This window comes from Amphibalanus amphitrite, unplaced genomic scaffold (genome assembly GCF_019059575.1).
Source record: "Amphibalanus amphitrite isolate SeventyFive unplaced genomic scaffold, NRLGWU_Aamphi_draft 001548F_arrow, whole genome shotgun sequence".
In the NCBI taxonomy this organism is placed as follows: Eukaryota; Metazoa; Arthropoda; class Thecostraca; order Balanomorpha; family Balanidae; genus Amphibalanus; species Amphibalanus amphitrite.
The window spans coordinates 105079-115956 of NW_024883041.1; positions in this window are offsets into that span (position 1 = coordinate 105079).

Sequence of the window (10878 nt, forward strand, 5' to 3'; positions counted from 1 at the left end):
CGGCCGGTGGGCACCAGGTGGACCCCGAAACTGGTGTCCCAGGGGGCGCCGTCGGGCCAGACTGGCGCGGGCCACCAGCCGCGCACCAGCAGGCAGAAGACGAAGTCTATGCCGCCGTGTTTGTCACCAGGCTCCTTGACATTGACTGCCGGGCCGGTGGGGGTGATCTCACCAGTCATACCGACCCGGCAGTAGTCGTACATGATCCGACGGACGGAGTCGGCCGGCAGCGCCTCCAGCGGCTCCTCGTGGCCGCACCGGTCCGTCCGCACCCAGTGCAGCGTCACGAAGCCGGCGTTGTCGGTCGGCCGGGCCCACAGCTGCGGCGCAGAGCGCGGCTCGATGTCGGCCGGCTTCGCGCCCGGCGGCGCCCAGCGGAAGGGGCCGTCAAACTCCAACATAATGTCGCAGTCTGACGTGCCCCCCTCACCCACGATAAGGTCCTCCAGCCCCTCAGCCATGCTCCCCGACCTGTTACAGGTGACCAGCCGGAGCGGCTGGCGGGGCTGGCAGTGACGACACCGGGCGGCGGCGGCGGCGGCCCCGACCTCCGCCAGCGCCGACAGCCGAGGGCGGCTCAGCAGACCCCAGACGGCGTCACCGACCTCACAGGAGGTGATGGTGGCCTGTCGTCCCGGGCCGTGGTTCCTCACCAGGTCCAGCGCCACCAGCAGCGTGTCGGCGACCAGATGGGCCGCCGACCCGCACCTCGCCACCAGCTGCTGCACCGCGGGGCTCAGCCTGCTCTCCACCAGCCTCCAATTCCGCTCCAGCGTGTAAAAGCGCACGGCATCGATGATTTTAGACATACTTGTATCTATGTAGGCAGTTGAAATAGGTAAGCGATCTAACGTAAGGCAAACACTAGGTGTCACTGGTCACTGTCACAGGAGGACTGGCCGGTGCCGGCCGGCACCGATGCTGATATAGCTACCGACCGCCGGCGGCGGCCCCGATAAGAGCCGCCGGCCGCCGGCAGCGACAGGCGCGCGGCGCCGACTGGAGCCGGCCGGCGGCCACCTCCGGCTGCCGGCGTCGCGGCCAACACAGAGACGAGCCGGGCCGGCGCGGGGCCACGCACCAGAGGTGGTACAGGGACCCGCAGTTGCTTCTGTACACACTAGTATTTCAGATGTCCGTCAAGACAGCCCATATTCAGCCCAGATTCAGCCCGGATTCAGCCCAGATTCGGGACACCTCCGATCAAGCTGAAACTCGCACACAATGTAGGCCATGACATGCCCGATCCACAGTCCAAGTCATTCGGTGGCACTCCCAGCCGTTTGACCTAGAGAGGTCAGCAAAGGTCACGTGGCCCAAATTTGCACAGCAGATTGTGGCCCACCCAGTAGAGCTAGAGCGCTAAAAATGGCACCAATCGACTCGCCAGCATCTAATCTTACTTTCCCAACACTCATTTGACCTCTCAAGGTCATGCGATGACCTAAGGTCATTTGTGGGCTATGTCGAAAATACACTTGCACAGCAGTTTTCGAGTAGATGGATTGACCAAATTCCAAATCAAAGCACATCATCAGGTAGCCCATAGGCCGTAGTAACTTTCCTTAAAAACCGCTTTTCGATATGTGACCCCGTTTGACCTCTGCAGGTCAAAATGTGCAAATAAACGACACTCAATACGTCGCAGCCCGGATTCAGACCAGATTCGGGACACCTCCGATCAAGCTAAAACTCGCACACAATGTAGGCCATGACATGCCCAATCCACAGTCCAAGTCATTCGGTGGCACTCCCAGCCGTTTGACCTAGAGAGGTCAGCAAAGGTCACGTGGCCCAAATTTGCACAGCAGATTGTGGCCCACCCAGTAGAGCTAGAGCGCTAAAAATGGCACCAATCGACTCGCCAGCATCTAATCTTACTTTCACAACACTCATTCGACCTCTCAAGGTCATGCGATGACCTAAGGTCATTTAAGGGCTATGTCGAAAATACACTTGCACAGCAGTTTTCGAGTAGATGGATTGACCGAATTCCAAATCAAAGCACATCATTAGGTAGCACATAGGCCGTAGTAACTTTCCTTAAAAACCGCTTTTCGATATGTGAACCCGTTTGACCTCTGCAGGTCAAAATGTGCAAATAAACGACACTCAATACGTCGCAGCCCAGATTCAGCCCGGATTCGGGACACCTCCGATCAAGCTGAAACTCGCACACAATGTAGGCCATGACATGCCCGATCCACAGTCCAAGTCATTCGATGGCACTCCCAGCCGTTTGACCTAGAGAGGTCAGCAAAGGTCACGTGGCCCAAATTTGCACAGCAGATTGTGGCCCACCCAGTAGAGCTAGAGCGCTAAAAATGGCACCAATCGACTCGCCAGTATCTAATCTTACTTTCACAACACTCATTTGACCTCTCAAGGTCATGCGATGACCTAAGGTCATTTGTGGGCTATGTCGAAAATACACTTGCACAGCAGTTTTCGAGTAGATGGATTGACCGAATTCCAAATCAAAGCACATCATCGGGTAGCCAATAGGCCGTAGTAACTTAACTTAAAAACCGCTTTTCGATATATGACCCCGTTTGACCTCAGCAGGTCAAAATGTGCAAATAAACGACACTCAATACGTCGCAGCCCGGATTCAGCCCAGATTCGGGACACCTCCGATCAAGCTGAAACTCGCACACAATGTAGGCCATGACATGCCCGATCCACAGTCCAAGTCATTCGATGGCACTCCCAGCCGTTTGACCTAGAGAGGTCAGCAAAGGTCACGTGGCCCAAATTTGCACAGCAGATTGTGGCCCACCCAGTAGAGCTAGAGCGCTAAAAATGGCACCAATCGACTCGCCAGTATCTAATCTTATGTTAAGTCGAAAGGCAGCGTCTCCATTTGTGATGTATTAGGTCGGGTATCACAACGGCAGCAGCAGCAGCAGCACGCGTGGCGAGCCCCAGGTCCAGAATGACCGCCGCCCCCGGCTGCGGCCGTGACCCCGCGCCGCCGGTGGCAGCGGCGCGCCCAGCGGGAGGCGGTCCGCAGTGGCGCGCCCAGCAGCGCGCCGAGAGGTGGCACCGGGCACACAGTGCACTAACACATCCTAACACACCTCCCCCCTAAATAAAATGTCTCTTATTCTCTGCACTGTAAAGCACCGCGATGAAATGGCTGCTTCGACCACCGGCAAGGCCTCGATCAGCTGCAGCTGTGGCATCAGCTGCTCGGTCTGCGGCGTTGCAGTCGGTGACGTCTGCTCTCGCGACGTTCGTGCTGGTGACGTCCGCTCTGGTGACGTCTGCGCCGGCGACATCTGGTACTGGTGACATCTGCGCCGGCGACATCTGGTGCTGGTGGCGTCTGCGCCGGCGACATCTGGTGCTGGTGACGTCTGCGCCGGCGACGGCGTCGAAAATCGAGCGCCGCAGGACGACGGGGAAGATGGGCTGTCGAGCTGAGTACGTATGACTTTAATGTGCTGTACCGAAAGGGCAGTGATAATGGAAATGCTGATGCCCTGTCCAGGCCAGTAGTCGACCAGAAGGAGGAGGAAGTCAACGAACTCATGGCCACGACCCGTGACGAAGCCACGAGCGGAATAGACGTCGAAATCTTACGGCGTGAGCAAGAGCTCGATCCGGTCTTCGGTGAGGTCCAAAAGTGGCTAAAAGCAGGTCACCTCCCTCCGAGGAAGGAATTGAGAAAAAGAAACAAGAATCTGCGCACGATGGCTCGGTTGTTCGACCATCTGACAATGGAACAGGGTGTCGTGAAGCTACAGCGTCGTGTCGAGGGAAAGGAACCGGTGTTACTCCTCCCTCGAACGTACCGCGACGTTGTATTGAAAATGCTGCATGATGATGAGACCGCTGGGCACTTGGGAACCGCTCGAACGCTCGAAAAAGTAGAAGCGAGGTTCTTCTGGCCGGGAATGTCGAAAGACGTCTCGCACTACTGCGAATCCTGCGAGGTCTGCCAGCGCCGAGGTCGCCCGACACCAAAGATGCAGGCTGCGCTGCGAACAGACAGCTACTCGAGGCCATTCGAAAGGGTGGCCATCGATATCACTGGAATGCCCATGTCTGCGCGTGGAAACAGGTACGCTCTGGTAGCAATGGACTACTTTACCAAATACGTCTTCACCTATGCCATGCCGAACCAGACCGCTGAGACCGTGTCCGAGTGTCTCCTCGACATGGTACTGAGACAAGGAGTGCCAGAACGACTCCACAGCGATCAAGGGCGGCAGTTTGAGTCTGCAGTCTTTCAGTCCCTTTGCAAGCGCCTTGGCATAGAAAAGACTCGGACTTCACCGTACCGGCCGGAGAGCGATGGCATGGTAGAGCGATTTAACCGCACGCTCAAAGACATGACCTCAAAATTCATCCAGCCACTTGGATCAGACTGGGACGATCACTTGGCATCTCTGACATTTGCTTACAACACGTCCAAACACTCGGTAACAGGGTTCACACCGTTTTTCTTGGTACATGGACGCGAAGCTCGATTGCCAGTCGACGAGCTGTTCGGTGCAAGCCGCGACCTGTCAATGGTCGATACCTATGTCGACAACAAGCTTCGTCAACTCAGGGCTGCCTACGCAAAGGTACGTGAAAATATCAATGAGGCCGCTTCCGATATGACAGAAGCACGGAGCGAGTCATCACGAGAGATTTCATACCTTCCAGGTCAAAAAGTGTGGGTTAGAGACCATACTGCCAACGTTGGAGGCCAGCAGAAGCTGGCGCTCTACTACAAAGGTCCAGCGACGGTGGTGCAAAAACAGGGTACCGTTGAAGAAGGTGTCACTTACAGGATCAGAATGCCGGGAGGAAAAGAGACAAACGTACACCACAACCACCTGAAGCCTTTAAAAGCGAGAGAGACGCACGTCCCAGATGCTCCTCCGGCGATCCGAAGCGCCAGCAAGGGGCAGTCCGACCAAAACAAGCAAACTGAGAGCAAAGAACCGAGCATGGTGTTAGAAGCGGACAGCTCGTTTCCGACCTTCGCGTGGATACCTGAGGAGACAGCCAGCGCACAACAACCAGGACAAACTTCGAGTCCATATGTCACACGATACGGGAGGGTATCCCGGCCTCCGGTAAGGTACCCCGACCTGTGAATACGCTTGTGAGTGATTGCATGTAATGTCATTGTCAATCCTTCAGCATCTCTGTGCAATTTGCCGTAGTAATATTCATAAACAAACACACGTCAGACTTGTTCGGTTGTGTGTGACCAAAGTGTGCGACATGTTCTGAGCTAATGTGTCATCGGCAGGCCTGAACCTCGAGGGGGTGAAGCGCGAGTTGGCGTCCCATCGCTGAGGTGCAGATGCGGCGCTCGATTTTCGACGCCGTCGCCGGCGCAGACGTCACCAGCACCAGATGTCGCCGGCGCAGACGCCACCAGCACCAGATGTCGCCGGCGCAGATGTCACCAGTACCAGATGTCGCCGGCGCAGACGTCACCAGAGCGGACGTCACCAGCACGAACGTCGCGAGAGCAGACGTCACCGACTGCAACGCCGCAGACCGAGCAGCTGATGCCACAGCTGCAGCTGATCGAGGCCTTGCCGGTGGTCGAAGCAGCCATTTCATCGCGGTGCTTTACAGTGCAGAGAATAAGAGACATTTTATTTAGGGGGGAGGTGTGTTAGGATGTGTTAGTGCACTGTGTGCCCGGTGCCACCTCTCGGCGCGCTGCTGGGCGCGCCACTGCGGACCGCCTCCCGCTGGGCGCGCCGCTGCCACCGGCGGCGCGGGGTCACGGCCGCAGCCGGGGGCGGCGGTCATTCTGGACCTGGGGCTTCGTCACGGGTCGTGGCCATGAGTTCGTTGACTTCCTCCTCCTTCTGGTCGACTACTGGCCTGGACAGGGCATCAGCATTTCCATTATCACTGCCCTTTCGGTACAGCACATTAAAGTCATACGTACTCAGCTCGACAGCCCATCTTCCCCGTCGTCCTGTGGCATCCCCGTCGACATTAATCGAGCAGGGGACATTCTTCAGCGGCTTGTGATCGGTCAGGACCGTGAACGATGTTGCGGCCAGGTACTGACGGAAGTGTCTGATTGCCCAAACTATCGCCCACAGTTCTTTGTCATAAGTGGGCCATCGGCGTTCACTCTTGCTTAGTACCTTGCTCGCATAAGCCACCACCTTCTCCTCACCGTCGACCGTCTCAGTCAAAACCGCTCCGACTGCGGAATTCGATGCGTCGGTTGCGAGTTTAAATTCTCCTTTGCATGTCGGCAAAGCCAGAATCGGGGAAGATGTCAGTTTGTCTTTGATGCTTTCGAAGCTTTCGGTTAGCTCTTGGGTCCATTCAATGTCGCCTTTTTTCTCTGCGGCTTCTCTAATGGGTCTCACGAGGTCAGAGTAGTTGGGGACAAATCGGGAGTAATATCCCGCAAGTCCCAGGAAACTTTTCAGATCGTCGGCCTTCTGTGGTTGCGGCCAGTTACGCACCTTGTCGACGTTTCCCGGGTCGGGCTGCACGCCAGCCTTTCCCACCTTGTGTCCAAGGAACACCACCTCATCGCGTGCGAGGCAACATTTTCGGGGTTTTAGCTTCATCTTCGCTGCTCTGATCCTTTCAAAAACTTCCTCCAAGTTCTTCAGATGAGCCTGTTCTGTCTCTCCGAAGACGATGATGTCGTCTATGTAAACGAGACAGCTCTTGGAGTCCACTCCAGCCAAAACCAGCTCCATTAGTCGCTGGAACGTGGCTCCAGCGTTCTTGAGGCCGAAGGGCATGGCTCGGAACTGATGCAGGCCTTTTCCTGTGCTGAAGGCCGTTTTCTCGCGGTCCTCCTCAGCCAGTTCTACCTGCCAGTACCCTGATGCCATGTCGAGTGTGGAGAAAATCTTTGCTCCTGCGAGACTGTCGAGACTTTCGTCGATGCGTGGGAGTGGAACCGGCAAGCTCTGAGTTACTGCGTTCACTGCTCTGAGGTCGACGCAGAACCTGAAGCTGCCGTCTTTTTTCTTGGCCAAAACAATTGGTGAACGCCAGGGACTCGAACTCTCCTCGATTACTCCTTCTTTGAGCATCTTTTCTTTCTGCCGTTCGACTTCCTCCCGGAGTTTCATCGGAATCCTGCGGAGATTCTGGCGTACTGGCGCTGCATCGCCAGTTTCGATACGGTGCTGGAGCACCGTTGTCTTCCCGATATCTGCGTCGTTTTTGCTAAAGATGTCACTGTACCGCGTCACCAGACGTTTCAATGAGGCTTTTCCACCCTCAGACAGGACTGTGGCGTCGATGTGGAGGTTGGAGATGAGTTCATCGAGCGTCCCAGCGCAGGGCTCCGCTGAGGCGGTAGCGGCGCTGGGCACGTCGTACACACCTTCTCCATTTTCCTCGATTGTGAACAGAGTGCCGATCTCAGTGCCAGGTGGGATCGTGACCGCCTGTGTTCCGACGTTGGTTATTTGGACGGGAATCGTCGCCTCTTCAGACACTGACCCGATGATACGGGGAATCCTCCATTCCTGATTGTTTCCCACAGGTAAGGGCTCCATCACCCCCTGCCAGGTGGTCTCACGAGTAATCTTTACGCCACCGTTTGGTATTTCGACCATCATCGGAGCGAGCCGTTTTGATCTGGCGGGTACCGTGATCGCAGTGCATGTAACCACTCGGGATCGATGTGGTCGCAGCTCTGCGTACGTAGGGAGAGGAATCTCCAGGTCACCGATCCTGAAAACTCCCGATCTGTCGTCCAGGATCGTTTTGTGCTGGCAGCAGAAATCTCTTCCCAGCACCACCTGGTAGATTAAACCGGGGATCACCATCATGGTTTGGATGAACTGTCTTGTCTGGACCTGGAACGTGACCTCGGCTTGACTGCTAACAGTTATCTTCTCTCCACCTGCCTGTGTGATGGCTCCAAAAGCCCCTTTACGGAATAATGTTTTGTGGATCGCTGTCTGGGCGAAATCCTGGCTTATCATGGACGCATCGGCGCCTGAGTCGACAAGGGCCCACACCCCTCTTCCTTCAACCTCGATTTTGACTACCGATGCTCGTTTAGGGCTGCTTAGCTCTTTCTCCTCTCTGACTGATGCCCGCCCAGCAGCACCAGTCAACGGTCGTTTCCCTGATGCGTACTCTGCTGTGTTGTGGCTGAAGGCTGGATTCCCGTGGCGTCATTTTGTTTCCAACAGTCGGCAGCCCAGTGTCCTTGTTTCCCACAATTTAGGCATGTCATCCCGAACCTATTGCGTGGGGTGCTCGAATTACCGACGCCACCCGCTGCTACCGGCGTTCTCCAGCATGCAGATATCAAGTGGCCATGCCGTCCGCAGCCCAGACAGCAAACACCTGGCGAGATCGCTCTTGGTGTTGTCCCTGGCTGCGTGCGTCGCTTCACCAGCTGCGGACAGTCGCGCTTGAAGTGGGCGGTATCGCCGCACTGGTAACAAGCGCCCTGTCGGCTGCTGTTTGACGGTTGGTCTCTGATCATCTGAGTCTTTAGCCCGCTCAGCTCGCTCTGAAGCTCTCCTATCATGGTCAGGATTTCTGTTATCTGGTCACCCTCCGTATGCTGGTTTTCTCTGGTAGAAACGATCGCTGCTGCGTCGTGTCCGTAAGACGACCGCATAGCAGTCAGAGTGAGGTCCTTTTCTAACAGTTTTTGAGCGACCTCCTCTGCTTTTTGGAGAGTTGACGCCGTATCGTCGTTATGTAGCTTCTCCTGGAGCTTTAGATCGGTCAGGCCGCACAGAAAATGCTCCAGTGCTATTTGTTCAAGGTCCTTGCTGGACAGTCCCGGGTTTGCAGCGTGTGTGAGCTTACGGACGCGATTGGCGAACGCTTCCGTGTTTTCACCGGGCAGCTGACGCACCTGACGCAGCTCTGCGTGTGCCCTACGTGTATCGACGCTGACTCCAAATTTCTTCTGTAGCTCTCCTTTCAGCTTCTCGTAGTTGTTTCTATCATCCCTGTCTAATTTCCCGCAAACGTCCAGCGCAGCGCCATCCAACAAGTCAAGCAAGGCAGCTGCTAGTTTTGTCTCGTCCAAGTCACCAAAACGCGTCTCAAAACGGGAAATCCACGTTTCCCAGTTCTCCTCCTTGCGACCGCTAAATTTTGTTGTGTTGTGAATTCTCATGTATAGTTCGCTCGCCATTTTGGGCAGTGTACGGTCGATGGTTAATTGATATGATCGTATCGTCCAACGATACGGGATGAAATAGCAGAACGTGCTAGTTTGAAAATCGTGTCGTACAACGACCACGTTATGAGGCTATGAGCTGCGAGCGCCCCCAGCGCCTCAATAAGATTTAATATAAACTTAGGTACCTATTGTAATCGACCTGAAATTAACAAAGCTGTGTCGATAACGACTACACCCTCTCCAATTTCAGGTCAATATCTAAAAGCACCTGTATCGAAAATCGACACCATCAGTGCTGTAAAAAGAAGCACATGAGCAAACCCTCTTTTTATGATAGTGGGAGCGTAAATTTGCTTACCTTGACCGCGCCAATGTTAAGTCGAAAGGCAGCGTCTCCATTTGTGATGTATTAGGTCGGGTATCACAACGGCAGCAGCAGCAGCAGCACGCGTGGCGAGCCCCAGGTCCAGAATGACCGCCGCCCCCGGCTGCGGCCGTGACCCCGCGCCGCCGGTGGCAGCGGCGCGCCCAGCGGGAGGCGGTCCGCAGTGGCGCGCCCAGCAGCGCGCCGAGAGGTGGCACCGGGCACACAGTGCACTAACACATCCTAACACTTACTTTCACAACACTCATTTGACCTCTCAAGGTCATGCGATGACCTAAGGTCATTTGTGGGCTATGTCGAAAATACACTTGCACAGCAGTTTTCGAGTAGATGGATTGACCAAATTCCAAATCAAAGCACATCATCAGGTAGCCCATAGGCCGTAGTAACTTTCCTTAAAAACCGCTTTTCGATATGTGACCCCGTTTGACCTCTGCAGGTCAAAATGTGCAAATAAACGACACTCAATACGTCGCAGCCCGGATTCAGACCAGATTCGGGACACCTCCGATCAAGCTAAAACTCGCACACAATGTAGGCCATGACATGCCCAATCCACAGTCCAAGTCATTCGGTGGCACTCCCAGCCGTTTGACCTAGAGAGGTCAGCAAAGGTCACGTGGCCCAAATTTGCACAGCAGATTGTGGCCCACCCAGTAGAGCTAGAGCGCTAAAAATGGCACCAATCGACTCGCCAGCATCTAATCTTACTTTCACAACACTCATTCGACCTCTCAAGGTCATGCGATGACCTAAGGTCATTTAAGGGCTATGTCGAAAATACACTTGCACAGCAGTTTTCGAGTAGATGGATTGACCGAATTCCAAATCAAAGCACATCATTAGGTAGCACATAGGCCGTAGTAACTTTCCTTAAAAACCGCTTTTCGATATGTGAACCCGTTTGACCTCTGCAGGTCAAAATGTGCAAATAAACGACACTCAATACGTCGCAGCCCAGATTCAGCCCGGATTCGGGACACCTCCGATCAAGCTGAAACTCGCACACAATGTAGGCCATGACATGCCCGATCCACAGTCCAAGTCATTCGATGGCACTCCCAGCCGTTTGACCTAGAGAGGTCAGCAAAGGTCACGTGGCCCAAATTTGCACAGCAGATTGTGGCCCACCCAGTAGAGCTAGAGCGCTAAAAATGGCACCAATCGACTCGCCAGTATCTAATCTTACTTTCACAACACTCATTTGACCTCTCAAGGTCATGCGATGACCTAAGGTCATTTGTGGGCTATGTCGAAAATACACTTGCACAGCAGTTTTCGAGTAGATGGATTGACCGAATTCCAAATCAAAGCACATCATCGGGTAGCCAATAGGCCGTAGTAACTTAACTTAAAAACCGCTTTTCGATATATGACCCCGTTTGACCTCAGCAGG